Source organism: Solanum verrucosum, unplaced genomic scaffold (assembly GCF_900185275.1).
Source record: "Solanum verrucosum unplaced genomic scaffold, falcon-dt-bn FXZP01000274.1, whole genome shotgun sequence".
NCBI classification, from domain to species: domain Eukaryota; kingdom Viridiplantae; phylum Streptophyta; class Magnoliopsida; order Solanales; family Solanaceae; genus Solanum; species Solanum verrucosum.
Window position 1 is genome coordinate 1,411,448 of NW_026020258.1, and position 12,727 is coordinate 1,424,174.

A 12,727-nucleotide genomic window follows, 5' to 3' on the forward strand; every position below is an offset into this window, starting at 1 on the left:
CACCTCTATCTACCTAACTAGTACTATTTGATCTACAAAAATCCAACCTGGAAACTTTCTCTCCCGCTGTGAAAGAAAGGTTGCAAAAGATGTTAAGAATGGAATGGCATTCCCCCTTTTTCTCATTTATGGTTCTGTTCCCAATCCACTATCCGGCCTCATATGAGAATGGAAAACTGGAGCATTTTATCCATTAGTGGATGAAGAATCGCAAACATAATAATTTCTGATTGACCATCTATTTTTTTCCTTTCTAGTCGTGTTTTCTTTCTTTTTATTTTTTTAAGTATGGAAATAAAAAATTATTTATTTATACATTTTGTACTTCTTTTAAATACAATTTATCTCTAGTCTCAAGGAATATATAATATGGTTTGAAATTTCATAAGATACTCTATAACTCTTGCCGTAGAGGCATTACTTAGCCCAAAGACTTTCAAAGAACAAGTTACATCCTACGTGCAACATTTGTTAATGTCTTATTGTGTCTTGATTTATGAGATGCTCTATAAGTCTTGTCTTAGAGGAAAGACTTAGACCAAGAACTTCACAAGTTATACCCCACGAGTAAGACTTGATACTACTTCATTGTGTCTTGATTCATCATATGCTCTATAACTCTTGCCTCTTAGCCCAAGGACATTCAACCAACAAGTTAAACCCCAAGGGCAAAACTTGGGAATATCACATTGTGTCTTAATTTATAAGATACTCTATAACTATTGCCCTAGAGGTAAGACTTGTTAGCCCAAGAACTTCCAAACAAGTTAAGCCCCATGGACAAGACTTGACACTACCATATTATGTCTTGATTTATTAGATGTTCTATTACTCTTGCCTTAGGGACAAGGCTGTCACGACCCGATTTCTCGAGTCATGATGGCACCTACTATAACCCACCAGTAGGTAAGCCAACCCGTAACCCGGAACAACAAGTAATGGGTCTGTGGGCAGAAACTAAACAAGAGTAGGCAAAATTTAAGATAACAATATAAACAGGTGGAAGCAAACCAAAACATATATATACAAACAAAGATCCCTCCCAGAACCTGGAAGTCACTAGTACAGAGCTACTAACAAAACGAGTACAAGTCCCAAAAGTGGACCACATAAAAGTGGACTGTCTCGAAAGGTACAAGACAAGTCTATATATACAGATGGAGACTGAAATAGTACAAAACGCCGTGTGCTCACCCCCGTCTCCAGATCAGACTGCTTCAAGAATGATGTCAATGCTAGCCACTGGTGCTCGAACCTGTATCACGAAAACAGATGCAGAGCGTAGCATGAGTACCAATACAACAGGTACCCAGTAGGCATCATAGGTCGACTGAGCTTGAAGAGTAAAGGCAATATGAAAAGAAGGAATAACACAAATAGAGGTCAAGAGCAGAAGTCCAAGTAAACAATGGAATGCACACGAGTGTAGAAAAAACTAACTAAAGTAATCTATAAGCTAACTACACCTAGCTGGACCCATATAAGCCCAGAAGGTTCACTCGTGCGCAAGTTTAAATAAAAACCCGAACGGACCCCCCATATTCCCGATGAGTACACAAAATAACTATAACTAAAGAGAACAGAACCCAAGACCAGAGAACATCAAACCAGAACATCAAACCCAATTAGTAGAATCTGACAGTACGGAGGCCAGACCTTGAATCGGATGCTCACCAGAAGTACCCAAGTAACCAATCACAAGTTTCAAGTAATTGAGGCAGGACCTCTAAGCGAATGCTCTATATAAGTATCCGGGTGATCGAGGCCGGACCTTGAACCGGATGCTCTTTGAAAATATCAATGAAGTCGAGGCCGGAGTTCGAATTCGGATGCCCGACAAAGGTGCCAATGTAGCTGCTGAAAGAGTCTCAATCGATCCATGATCATAAATGTCCGTAGAACGCCTTTCACACTTAGCCAATCAATGTAAGTCCTTGGAACCGAATTGAAAACCAACTTCAAATCACGAAGCGGAACCCAGAGTCGTCGACGTAACTCGTGAAGCCATAGCATCGGAGCAATAAGGATAACTATCGTCGGAGCAAGCATATCGCCTAGCTAAGGCCCAAACTATCAGACTCAAGTCTGCTACACCAGTCTACAGGGATCTAAGTTGACCGAGTGACGTCGAGGTAAAACTAAGGCCTATCAGTTTTGAATCACGCATTTCTAAGACAAGACCTAGTCAAACCTAAACTAAGGCCCAACATGCTTCAATAAATAGAAATCAAGCATACATGTACTCCACATAGCAAAGAGGGTCAATTAATAACACATAGCATGCTCACAGTTACCCAATAATTCCTGAAATTGGCCGAAAACATGATTTCTAAACACCTATGCATGATTCAATAACTACCTAACCCAAATCCCAACTAATCAACATGCATTCACATGCTCGAGCTCAACTAAGAGAGGAAAGTTGTAGCCTACTTGTAGGCCGATCATGCGTGCTTCAAATAGAGTCACAATGTTATTACGATCGTTTATACACTAAAATCGCAAGAAACGGAGACAGACCAATTTCGGGGTCAAAACGAGGAAAGTGGGACCCGCGCTAGAAATTTCAAAATTAACCCCAAATATAGGTCCTAATCAGTTCCCCGAGCTCATGTCCCAAAATGGGATACAATTTGGGGCTCTGAAACATCACAATATCAACATGTAACCAAAACCCAGATTTTCTCAAGAACTAGAAATGGGACAGCAACTCAAATCAGTAAATTTACCAGAAACTGAAGGTCTACATTGAATTCCAACAATACCACAATGTTCTCCTCGAAAAACTACTCGATGTAGCCACTGGAATCATCAAATTTGGACTTAGAATGAGGGAGAAATCAAGTCCCAAACACTACTAAAAAAACAATGAATACCGACCTAAAAATTACCGACCTCAAATGGAGGTCGGTATTGTTAAAAAGAATAAAAAATAAAAAAACTTTAGAAATTTATGCAAAATAAAGCGGGAAAACAAAATTCCGACCTCTGGAGGTCGGAGTTTTTCCCAAAAAAAAAGAATTACAATAAAAACCGACCTCTTGATGTCGGTATTAAATAAAATATATAAATAACAATATTTTATTTTTTCTCAATTAAATATAAAAAACAAAATTGAGAAATATTTTAATTTAATTTTATTTAAATCGTCTTCCGGAGGACGGTTTTGTGTAAAATAGAAAACAAAAAATATTATAATACCGACTTCCGAAAGTTGGTAAAATTAAATAGTATGTTATTAAATTAATTTTCATTAAAATATTTATATAGTGACTTCCATAAAATTAATAAATTAATATTTTTCAATTAACTTTAAATAAATCGTCTTCCGGATGACGATTTTTATATAAATTTAAAAAAAAATTAATATAAAATACCGACCTCATGAGGTCGGTATTTTTATTTCATTCAAATACTTTTAATAAAAGCGACATCCGGAGGTCGGTTTGTTTAAAATGTTCCTATTAATCATAATTTTGCTAGCATAATACTAAATTTTCATTTTACACCTACAATTAATTGTTTTAAAAAGTTTAACAATTTTGTATACTTTTATAAATAAAAAGTTAGAATACGTGGAATAAACCAAAAACATCAATAATTCATATTTAGAATATGAAACTACGTTGATATGTAGTCAGTTTTTATGCAAATAAAGCGGAAAAATCAAATACCGACCTCTGGAGGTCAGAATTTTCCCCAGAAAAAATGAATTACAATAAAAATTGACCTCTTGATGTCGGTATTAAATAAAATAAATAAATAACAATATTTTATTTTTTCTCAATTAAATCATTTATAAATTCACAAATACTTACTCACCTCTAAACTCAACGTAATTGGCGATTTATGAAAATACACTTTAACTCTAATTGGCAGATTTTCTAACCGACAACCATCACTATGAGCTACATGATGATACAACGTCTCGATCACGCTTTCAGAGTTATCATATACCTTGTCGGGGTGTAGAATCTCTCAAATAAGGAATTATCTAAAAGGTATGACCCTTTTACCCATGTTGGCGATATGGTTTATGAGGATGTTGAGTTGTCTGAATCCGTCCTTATATCGGTGCTCAATACTACTCCCAATAATATATATTCATGCTCAAATGTATAAAACACACTCTTTCTCTGGTTTTGAGGTAATTTCTCAATATATCCTTTTAAAAGAGGTAATGCTCTGAAGTATCTCTGAACTCATTACTCATTTAGAAAACAAGGTTTCTCTTTTATCAATGTAAAAGGTGTTACGATTGGGAATACTTAGTTCCCTTATACTCTTACTCAAATCATGTTAAAAGTTCTTTCTCAAAACTCCTCTTTGCTCTCTCAAAAAATCAATTTAAATCGATTATGTTTGTTTGAAAGATCCTCAATAAGAACTCAACAAATACTCATGGATAAGGTTCATGCTGAAAAATAGACATGAACAATCAACTCAACAATATCAATGTACACTATACAACACCTCAATAATTAGGAATAGAAACTCAAAACCAGAAATTTAAAAACTTAGAACTCAACCTCAAACTCATCTCAAGAATACTCAAAACTAGGGATAGAACCCTAGATTACTCTTTTACTGATAGAAAGTAGATGTAGGGTGTGAGGAAGAACTATTACAACACTATGATAGTCTTACATACTTGGAAGAACAAAGTTCTTGGCAAAATCGACGACGTTCAAAGAACGCTTTGTCACGCCCCAAGTATACGCCTTGGACGTGACTAGCACTCAAGAACCATTGTTTGCCCCAAGCGAACCCTTGGCCTGACTCAACTCTCAGCAGAAGACTTACTCAACAATAAATAAACCTCAAAAGTAAAGATTTAACTCAATGTCTCAAAATAGATAACTCAGAATATTTTAAAGAAAACATTCAACTGGCCAAAAGAGGCAACTCAAGTCTTAAACATTTAACAATGGAAATGAAAAGACTCTTCAACTACTACTGTCTATGAATCCTCTAATGACTATGATAGATGTCGGGACAAGACCCACAACATCTTAATAAGATTGAAAATAATAGTTGAATCCTCCAGAAGCAGAGAGGCTCACCAAAGCAACTCTGGAACTGTAAATGGTATCAACGGGGCGCATGTTGATGATCCTGATTACCTATATTTGTATCATTAAAGATGCAGGCCAAATGGCGTCAGTACATGGAATGTACGAGCATGCAAGGGGAACTCTAAAGCACAGACATAAGCTTGAACTGATAAAAAGGAATAACATACTCACATCATCTCAACTCAACTCAACTCAAACTCAAGGATACTCAAACATACTCAAAGATACTTAAACTCAGAAGTAGTACTCAACTTAGTTCAATAGAAAAGCAACAATAAAGATGCATTACAAAGAAAGCTTTTAAAATAGTAGGTAATAACTCAGATGTATTTTAAAATATAATAATTAACTATTTTACTCTTATTTGGGAGATTCTCTAACCGACAATCATCACTATGACCTATGTGATACAACGTCTCGCCCACGCTGCCAGAACTGTCTTATACCTTGCCGGATTATAAGACATCCTTAACTAAGTGGATCCACTAAGCTATACTTAAAAAAATAAGGAATCATCTAATATATGCATCAGATTGTCATTTGATTGGATAACTTCTTATTGGATTTGTATTTATTAAGTTAATAGCAACATTTTTTAATTTTGATTTGTATATTTTGGGTCTTTTATGTATTTTTGTGTTTCAATTTAAAAATCGTTTATTTAGTAAATTTTCTTTTGGGTCTCTATTTTTATTAACTTCACTACTATTTAATTTGTGTTCATATTAGTATTGTCAGTTGTATTTTTCATATGTCAATTGCATTTTTAGAACATTGCATTTATTTGAATGAAATTATAAGCGAATTAAGTGATATATATTCTTACTTAAATTTGTATTCATACTAATATGTATGTTGTATTCTTTATATTTTAATTGTATTTTTTCGTAATATTATATTTATTTAAGCATATTGTATCCATGTCCATTCAAATCATTCATTTTGTATGTAATGTTCAAGTTCAGTTATCAACTATATTTGTATTCAAAATAAATGTACTTTGTATATTGTATATCAATTATTTATACTCATGTAGTTTCATTTTCAACTTTTGATTAAACAAAAAAAATTGTATTCTAAACTCGATTTTTTATTTCAAAAATTGTATTCTAAAGTCATTTTTTAATTGTTCATCAAATTCAATATTATTCACTTTTATTTTTAACTTTTGATTTAAACAAAAATTGTATTCTAAACTGATTTGTATTGCAAATTTGTATTCTAAACTGATTTGCATTCCAAATTTGTATTCTAAACTGATTTGTATCTCAAAATCTTCTTCGAAAATAGAAAAATGGAATTTAATCGAATTCACTTCAATAGAACGTTAGTATTATTAATGGAAATTTAAAAATTGATATTGGAGAATTTGATGAAGAAGGGGGATGGGTGGTCTGTCGTTTATTTTTGAATTTGTAACTGATGAGAATTTTAAGTGATATATATATATATATATATATATATATTTAAATATTTTCTCCCCTTAATTTCTCATTTATGTTATTAAATAATTGTATTCTTTCAATTAAACCAGATAAAAAATAAATAAAAATTAGATACATAACAAACTAAAATATTGATATTTTTAATAAATATCCTATTAAATGCTAAAATATTGACAGTTTAAAAATTTTTCCATTTATTTAATACCCTTTTCCACTTGGCTCATGTATTAAAATAGGCTAGAGGGGTTAAAATTTGTTATATCATAACTTGAGAAAAAGAAAGAGGAATAGTTGATCAAACACCTCGGCGTCCAAGAAGAAACCGCGAGCTGCTCAGGTAAAAAAATCCATTTTGAATTCCACACACTAAATACGTTGACAACCTTAAGTAGTGTTAGGGGTGACAAATGATTGGATTTGGAAGGGTTTAAAATGGTTTGAACAAAAATCAGTAATTATCCAATCCGCCCTTATTCTATATGGGTAAATATAGTTTGGGTAATTAATGGACGGATTGGATATGAATTACCCATATTTCATCCACATTGATTGAAGAATTAAAAAATGAATTTATATGTCTTGAGTTTCTAAAGTAATTTTTTATCTACTCACTCCCACCCCTAATTTTATTTTATTTTATTTTTTCTAACCCTCTACCCTACTTTTATCCCCCCTTCCACCTCACCCCGCCTTCATCTTCCCTACTCCTCCTACACCCACCCACCTCCATCTTTTATGGTTTTTTATAAACAAATTCTACGCCCCCCCCCCCCTACACACACACACCTTCCACCCAACCTACCCCTAATTTTTCTTTATTTCAAAAAAAAAAAATTCCCCTCCGCCCCCAATCCCCCCCCCCCCCCAGCAAATTTTGTATGTTTTTCTAAAAAGAAAAATCATGTCTTTTTTAAAAAATAAAATAAAATCCTACCACCCCTTCTCAGTCCCACCCACCGTCCAATTGTTTTTAAAAATAAATTAATATTTTTGAATATTAAAAATTAATTTTTATTTTTTTATTTTTTTAGCACAATTAAGAATTTTGAGTAGAAGTGAGAAGTGAGTGATCTATTATGGGTCTATATGGATACCCATATTTTTACCCTTTTTGATCATACTTGTAAGGGCTCTTAAACTAGGTTGAAGCTCATATTACCGAATTAAAATATGAGTGATCTAAATCATTAAATCTGGGTTAAATGGACTCATTTCATTAATATGGCTGAAATTGCCATCCCCAAGTAGCCAAATCATGCCAATGGTAGGCATTTGAGCTTTTAGAAATTCGAGATAGTGGGTTGATTTTAATTTATTTGATGATGAAATTAAGATTCAATTATTATATGTGCTATGTGACCACAAATTTCCAACCTTGTCTTTTCCTTGTGAAGAGAAGGCATCGATCAATTCATAAAAAACATGTAAGGAAAGATGAAGATGATGTGATTCAGTTTTTGAAAGAGCAAATTAAAGGATTAACTTAATTTAAAAAAGAGAACATTGAAACACAAAACTCTTTAGCCTCTTTTAGTTATGAAAGAAGAGACATGGATATGCACAATTCGTATTTGGGCATCTACTGCTTCAGATTTGAAGCATGGTGCTATTCCATTACTTGTGTTGTCGTCTTCTGCTCTAACAGAAGGTTGTTTGTATATGAATTAACCAACATTGCTACAAGCTATTTACAAGTGTGTGAATTCACAATGCTAAATAATATACGTAGTATGTAAACAAATAATGTAGCCACAACTACAAACAAACGATTGCCAACCATTTATATAATATTTATCTTTCAACATTGGACCCGTGTAATAACATATGTAGACTATTTATTTTGTGAAACTCTGTTGTATTTGTCATTTCTAAAGAAAATGTAATAAGTTTCTAATAGGGAAAAAAGTCTGAAATATATCCGAACTTTGACTGAAATTGTTATAACAATATCAAACTTTGGAAATGACCTTTTACCTATGCACTATTTAATAATGTATTTTAAAGGTATATATGTGTCCACGTGGACATCATAAATATTGCATCATTATAAATAGTAACGTGTCCACGTGGACACATATATACCTTTAAAATACATTATTAAATAGTGCAGGGGTAAAAGGTCATCCATAAAATTTGGTATCGTAACAACAATTTCGGCCAAAGTTAGAGTATTTTTCAAACCCTTTATGAGTTGCAGGTTCCTTGCTCAAATAAATAACACGCCACCAAATATCATCTTCAATTAATTTTATAAACAAATTAATCAAGTTTTTGATTTAGACACCAATAAATTGATCTATCTTAAAATCATGTCAATATTTCACAATATTCAAGCTCAAAAGTTGTACTATTAACTTTACATATGAATAAGCTGCAATTGATTTGTTTGCAATTTGTGAATCAATCTGCAATCCGAAAAACATTCCAACGTCAAGTCAAAAAATGCATGTATGGTAAACTTAAGAGTCAAAGGCTTGACAATAATAGCCTTGACTATATTTTTCCGGTGATAAGAGGAAGCAAGGAAACCAAAGACCATTCAACACTTGCACATCCTTAAATCGAAGAAGATGCATTGAGTTAAGAAAAAGGCAAAGGGTAAAATAGCTTTCTATAACTTGTACACAGCAAAGTTGGTCATAGTACAGCTTCAACAAAGTATATATTGACTATTGATATGAAGGAAGAGAAATGTGATGTTAAATTAGATTTTAGGGTTAACTTGTACTCCAAAAACTTATATAAGGAGTCACTCATCTCATTAACCAACCAACCAATGTGAGACTTTTTTTTTTATCGTTCTTTTTAACACAGGTATACATATATCAATTTAGAATTAAGAGAGTCATTGGTTTTACAACAAGGAAGGAGTTTGACATTGAAATAACCAACCAACATAATCCTCCTCCTACTTGTTATAGAGTTTGCCATTGAAATAACCAACCAACATAATCCTCCTCCTACTTGTTATAGAGTTAGACATAACAAGTAGCATATCATGCAACTCAACCTTTCTTTCGGAACACTTATGATGTTGTATTTTTCTTTCTCCAGCACAAGGACGTTGGTGAAACATGTATGAATGGACAATATATAGTGTTAATATCAATAAGTCAGACAATAGCAAAATTAAGTATGAAAATCAAAGTAAATAAGCTTAGATCAGATTTCCACTATTGAATGGGAATTTTGTTAGCACAAAAGTTGATATAACCAAGCAAGCAGAGCAGTGTAATGACACTTTTGCTTCATAATATAAAATCATCAAAGAGATATGTCAATGGATCTAAGCCACTGAAACTAGACCTATTTGTTAACCGATTAAAAGTGAAAGACCCAAACGAGACTATACACTATAATTCAACCCAAAACAACAACAGCTTAGATCTACTTTATTGCTGCAGGTAAAATAAAGTATTGACAGCCAAAAGCTTTGTCGTCCTTCAGCCGGGACCAAAACACAAACTTGTTAATCAATTATCATCATCATTGAAACAGTGAGCAGACGCCTCAAGTCACTTGTAGCGTCAAGGTTATCAGAAAGCAAAGAGCTTGGTGGTGGTGAGGAGGAGAAATCAGATCCAGCATAGAAATCAGCAATCATTATCATACCCAGCCCATTTGTAGTGGACAACACCACTTGACCACGCTTCACAATTTTCACCTCTCCCATCACCAGATGGGGATTTTTACTGGAAAACTTAGCAGATCCATTTTTTTGTGGACTTGGCTTTCTTCCGTTATTCTTCGGATTAGGGTTAGAAGTGGAATTCTGTCATAGATTATTTACCGGCCATCGGAATAGATCGGAAAAGTAGGGTGGAATCAAAAAATTAATTGAGATAAAATGGAACAAAATCTGTGAGAAAAATTTCTATATATGTTGAAAATGGTGTTTCTCACCTAAAAAGTGAAGGAGATGACAGAAACAATTCAAAATGGCACAAATAATTTGACTCCAAAACCAAATTATTTAGACACGTGTGAATTGAGTAGGAAACAAAGAGAATAATGTGCTGCCAATGTCTTGGCCATCTGATTAAATTCCCTTACAACTATATATATAGGATTATTAGAAATTGTAATATAGACCAGTTCCCTAGAGACAGTAAAGTGTGTTTGAACAGGATGATGAAACCTAGAGACTGTAAATAGTACTCCATATAGACCAGTTCCCAATAAATGAATGGTAATCGTAAACACAAAACATGAACAATATAGGAAGAAATTAACTAGGAAAAAAGAAGATGTAGGGAACGAAGGGTGAAGAGTTTTATTTAATAGGTGGATAATTATAATTTGGGGTGGGTTCATCAATTGGGTTGGATTTGGGGTGAGTTTAATTAGTAATTGGTGGGTTTATAAATTATATTAATTAATTAAATTATAATCAATGGTTGACTGCTACGTATTTAAATAATTCAAATGAAAATTTGTTTAAAAAGTGGTTAAATTTGGACTTAAAGGTGGATGACAAGAGTATTTTGGACCCAAAAGGTGGATAAAAGATGGTTTTGTACCATTTCAAATACTTCAAAAGTATTTTAGGCCGTTTATATATATATTTTATACTACCTTAAAAACATAAACTCCCAAACATACCCCCAATTAAAAATACTCAATTTATTTTATTTATTAATTTTATTATATTGAAAGTAGATACCCTTTCAAATTAAAGGATTGTGACTTTTTCAAAGGATTGTGACTTTTTTGACGGGTTGTAACTTTTTTAATGAGTTGTGACTTTTCCGAAGTGTTGTGCCTTTTCTAAAGGGTTGTGCCTTTTCTGATGAGTTGTGCCTTTTTAAGGGTTGTGACTTTTCCAATAAGCAGTGACTTTTTCGAAAGGTTGTGACTTTTCAGATAAGACATAATTAACACTTATTCATACTATTATTTGGTAGCTATAAATAGAGGGGTTTCCGCACACTTTTAAACTACAATATCTTTAAGTTCTCTACTCTTCTTCTTCTTAAAAAATCTCAAGTGTTATTTGCAAAAAATTATTAAGTTCGAAATTCAACAAATTTCGAGGTACCTCATAAGAAAGAGTTGCTGAAAAAATTGTAGCAAATCATTCATCAATTCACACTCGTATTTTTTCTTATCATTTACATGAGTTAACAATGACGAAAAGTTATGGAAGAGACAATAATATTAAACATATATGAAAAAAAGCATATGATTTGGGTAAAATATTTCTTCTTTATTTTTTTATTTTTTATTCTTTTCCCTCAAATGAAGGAGTTTCTTCCTAATTTTGCTAAAACAGTGGGTATCAAAGTAGTCCATTGAATTATTAGTTTTGATGTTAAATCCACTTTTTCAAAAATAGATTTTTACTTTTACTTATAATATGATAACATAGCCATGATAATAATTATTTTTAATGGATATGTATGTAAAAGTGAATGGAGAAAGTAAAGTGTTGGTGGCAAGAAATTTAAATCAAATGGAACACTAGAGTGAATATAGCATGGACATATATTTTTGTCTTCCTTCTTTATTGGTTATGTATTGTTAATTTTTCTTTATGTCACAAGATACACTCCTTACTAGCTATATAAAAATAAATAAGAAAATTGTGATTGATCATAAGATGATCTTAAATCAAATTCATGATTGTATAAATAATACTTTAAATTTTATCCATCTATTAATTTTTATCATTGAAATATTTAAATATTTCATATCATGATACAACTTCTATAAGATACTAGATACTTTCATTAGACAACAACTAGATTATATGTATGAGGTAGAAAAAAGGAGAAGACTATAATTCCACAAAGATAAGGTAGAAACTTAATGAAATGAAATATTTTTCACCATAGGTGATGTTATTTATATATTAAAATTAAATTATTCTACTGAAGTATATATAACATCATTCATGATAACAACAAAGTACATTTTTTTTGGTAAAATTACCTCTCTATGATAGACTTACTTAAATATTAATTGAGTAATAATATTTTGTAAATGATATGTTACATATAAAGATAAAATATTGAAATACTTATGGTAATTCTTATTAGTGTCATGCACATACTAAATTTCAAGTATGAATATTTAAGATAAAATTTCTACTTAAATGGTTTACATCATTTATGTTCATAACCTCAAGAGGAAAGGATATTGGTGACATTTTTTGAATGGATATTTTTTTTTCCTATTTTGTTGGTTAGATTTGTTTACAAAATTGAG